This window comes from Triturus cristatus, chromosome 5_1 (genome assembly GCF_964204655.1).
Source record: "Triturus cristatus chromosome 5_1, aTriCri1.1, whole genome shotgun sequence".
Lineage (NCBI taxonomy): Eukaryota > Metazoa > Chordata > Amphibia > Caudata > Salamandridae > Triturus > Triturus cristatus.
The window spans coordinates 806390307-806394626 of record NC_140587.1 but is presented as its reverse complement, the minus strand read 5'-3'; positions in this window follow the sequence as shown (position 1 = coordinate 806394626).

Sequence of the window (4320 nt, the reverse complement as noted above, 5' to 3'; positions counted from 1 at the left end):
GATACCCATCCACAGCACCAGGGCTGGCTCGGCCGCCATAGGAGACAGGGGAGATACCAGCTCGACTCCCCCTGTGTGGCAAGGGCGGCTGGCGAATACATTCCGGGATTTGCATAGGGCCTTGCTTACTCGTAGCTGCCATCTTGGTAAGGTGGCATGGCTGCGACATAACCTGCACTGCATCGGAGGGGTGAGACATGGGGCGAGAGAACGGAACCTGTCGGAGGTGACGGTGAGGGGATGAAAGTTCTCGTGTAAAATCCACCCAGCAATGACACTGTGGGCTGCCGGCCACGCCAATACGTCGGGCTGCCTGCTGTGCGAGCCAGGGCGGCTGCAACACAGCTTGGTGGGGTCCTGCCTGTGTGACACGGCCTAAGCAAATCAGGCAAGTGCTGCGGAATGGGGGCTTGAGGGGCAGCCGAGCACGGCGAGGTCTGCCCCCAGGGCAGATTGGGAAGGGGGGGGGAGTGGCCGGCGAGCGGTCATTTTGTATATTTTGGGCTACATTGGGACTAGCCCAATTGTTGCCCAATATTTGTAATTATAGCCCAAGGGGTATATAGGTGAAGTTCGCGTCTCCTCAGCCACCATTTTAGGTTTGGTGACCTGGTGGCTGGGAGCGCTTCACAGTGTAGTTTTTTGTCAGGCTTGTTAGTGTACTTGTGGTGGGTTGAGGTACCTTTATTAGTGCTGGTAGCTATGGCTGGTGGGGACCGTCGAGTTCTTGAAGCTTTGAGGCTGCTTTGTGAGGCAGGGAGGATGGATCTGGTGATGCCGGCGGTGTCTCTGGCCCCGCGCCCAGTGAGGCGCGCTTCGGCCGGTGTGGCGGCCGCCGTCGCGGCCTGCTCGCCCCCTCGTAGGGCAGCTAGAGTTAAGGTGAGCGGGGGGCTCGCGCGTATACCAGGAGCGCGGCCCCGACTTTGAGAGCGGGGGCGGAGGGGGTTGCGGGAGGGGCGGGAGGGGCAGGGAGTGGGATGGAGGGCCCGGTGCCGCGGCGGGGGAGCGCGTCGCGCATCTCCCCGTCGGGAGGGAAGGTGGCTGGGGGCTGCTCTAATGCCAGAGGAGCGGCCCCAGGGGAGGAACAGAGTTGGTTGCATTCGGGTGAGGGCCGCTCGGGTAGTGGAGCGGCCTCGCCTCCTCACGTTGTGCGGGGGTACACGGGCAGTGTGCAACCTGTGCGCGCTGCCCGGACTGCAGGGAAGGCGGGCCGGGGCCGCTCGTGTAGCGGAGCGGCCCCGTGTGAGGCGGCAGATTCTGGGTCGGTGGGCAGCGTGCAACCGGAGCGCGCTGCCCGGAATGTGGGGCACAATAGCGAGGGCCGCTCAGAAGGTGGAGCGGCCCCGCTAAAATGCGAGGTATTTGGGCAGACGGGCAGCGCGCGAAAGGAGCACGCTGCCCGGAATGCTTTAAGGCACCAGGGAGAAGGGGATTTGGCAGCAGGGGTTGGGAGAGCATATGTGGTGAGCAATAGGAGGCGGAGTGTGTCGCGTGGCTCACCTCTGCGCTCACAATTGGAGAGGGCCACTCGCAAGAGAGAGGAGCGGCCCCGGGTAGGGCAGGAGGTGGGGGGTTGGTTCTTGAGGCCGGGGACAGTGCAGGGAGCCAAATTGTGTTAGAGACACAGTTGGCAGTGGTGGGGGGGGAGTGGGGGTACGGTACGGGCGGGCAGGGTGGGGGTGAGGGGACAGGCGGGCCTGGAAGGGGTGATGGGGGCCTCTGGGGGGGCGGGGGGTGTGGCGGACAGGGGGGAGTCACCTCTTCTCATAGAGTTTGACGGCAGTGAAAAGGATTGGGAGGGTTTGGACATTTTTCCTTCGTGGTCGGAAGGGGTTTCCGGGGTATGGCGGCCTGGGGAGTGGGGTGGGTTGCGGTCGGGGGCGGATTCAGAGGTTTCTGGGAGGGGGGGTCGGGTTGGCAGCGAATTTAGTGGGAGAGGATATAGAGGGGGAGGGGGCTGGGCCAAGCTGGCGAGGGGGATTGGGGGCAGGGGGTTTGGTGTGGAGTGGTGGGGAGGGGGATGGGGGGACGAGGAGGAGGTAGTCGACCTCAGCGCGGTAGGGCGGGCTTGAGTGGCGAGCACTTTAGGGGCTGCGAGTAAGAGGGGGTGGGATGGGAGTCAGAAGAGAGGTAGGCCCAGCACACCAGACCATCCCTTTTTGTTACAAGCGGTGGAGCAACAACTGGACCATCGCGGGGTGCCAGACTTGGTAGGGTTTGGAGCGGCCCCATGGCACCAAGGAGAAGGGAGGGTGGAGCCTCAGGCGGCGTACCCAGTACCGGCGCGGGACCCCGGCGTGGCTGGCAGAAGTAGGCCCGGGACAGGCTCGCCGGCCCCGACACCCACGGGTACTCAACGGCCCAGGGGGCAACGCGGACGACGGAGCGGTGCTGAGGACGAGTGTTCTTTTTCTCGCAGGGTTCATTCTGCACCACCAGCAGGGAGTGCTGGGGGCGTCAGACAGGAGGAGTTAGACTATGAGGAGGATAGTATGGAGGAGGGGGAAGTGCGTGATGTTGACGTAGGGGGAGAGGGGGGGCCGAGTAATGTTGTGTCTAGTATTTTCCAGGTGTCACGACGCCAGGCGCTGCCCACGGGTCGGACATCGCAATGGGAGGACAGCTCGGCCCCTCGACCAGGACGCAGGGTGGATCGAAGGTCGGAGTCCTTGGCGCCAGGTAAAAGCTCTTTGCCCGGGCGGCCGGTGATGGTGTCAGTGGGCGTGGGTGGGGCTGAGAGGGAGGAGGGGGTGGGGGGTAGGTTGAACAAGGGTGCTTATGTGGTGGATGTTGGGGTAGGAACCGAGGATTCGGGTAAGCGTGCGGTTGGAGGGTCAGGTAAGACGGTTAGAGACGTGGAGAGCATGACGGATAAGAAGGTGACATTAGAAAGTCAGACGGAGGAAGGGGAAACTAAATTGGAGAGTAAGGAGGTGAAGATAAAACGTTTACCATACATGGGGGTCACCAAGCCTTTGGGCGCTCATCTAATGTTGTCTACTAAAGAACGGATTTGGAAAGGGGAATATGTTGAGATGCTTAAACTCCTCCACAGGGAGCTGAGGGCAAAAGAAAGTTCTAAAGAAGAGGAATTTGAGTTGGCTAAAAGGCCTAAGGTGCCGTTGACGATTGAGAACTGGACGGCTGCGTTTCTCATTTATGCTAGTGTTTATTGTGAAAAATTCCCGGACAGTTCGGTGGCCATGTTTAAATATATGGATGTGATCAGGAAGGAGCAGATTACGGGGGGCGGCTATGCCTGGGCACAGTATGATGAAGAGTTCTGGGCACGCATGGCGTGGGACCCGGAGGCAAAATGGGGAGAACTTGATACAGATTTGTGGCAGCATACGATGGGGTCTGGCTGGGTCTGGAAAAACCATCTTTACGGCCAGTGGGCTCCCGCTGGTGTATCGGCCCTTTCGGGGGGGCCCCACCCGTGGAAGGGTGGGGGGAACAGGCAGGGGTCAGTCGGGGGCCAAAGGGGCCTGCTGGGATTATAATAAAGGATTCTGCACGCAGGAGTACTGCCTTTTCCAGCACGATTGCTCCGGTTGCGGAGGACGACACTCGCTGGTCAACTGTTGGGGTGGCCAGGGGCAGTTGCAGCGCTCACAGCAGTGGCAGTCGGGAGGTTTTAAGGCAGGGGGTCAGCAGCAGCAACAGCAGCAGGGAGTGGGGTGAGGGGCTAAGGGGCCTGGGCCAAAGGGCTCGTACTCCGGTTAATGTGGCTAATTTGTTGGTAGCCTTGCAGGGGTATCCAGAGAGGGAGGTGGCAGAGCGGTTGCGTCTGGGGTTTCTGGAGGGTTTCAGACTGGGTTACGGGGGTCCTAGGGTGAGGAGGTGGGCAGACAATCTAAAATCAGCGAGAGAGCACTCTCAGGTAGTGCAAGACAAGCTCGATAAGGAGGTGCGTGAGGGCCGCATGGCGGGTCCCTTTCAGGAATGGCCGTTGCCTAATTTGATTGTGTCACCCATTGGAGTGGTGCCTAAAAAGGAGCAGGAGCAGTTTCGCCTAATTCAACATTTGTCGTGGCCTGAAGGAGGTTCGGTGAATGATTTCATCGATGAAAGGGAGGCCGCAGTATCTTATTCATCTGTTGACGTTGCCATGTCACTGGTGGTGACCGCGGGTGCAACAGCAATGATAGCAAAGTACGACATAAAGTCGGCTTTCCGGCTACTTCCAGTTCACCCTGATGACTGGGATCTTTTGGGCATCCAATTTGGCGGTCACTGGTACGTGGACAAAGCGTTGCTGATGGGCTGCTCTATGTCATGCGTGCTTTTTGAGTGTTTCAGCACGTTCCTACAATGGTT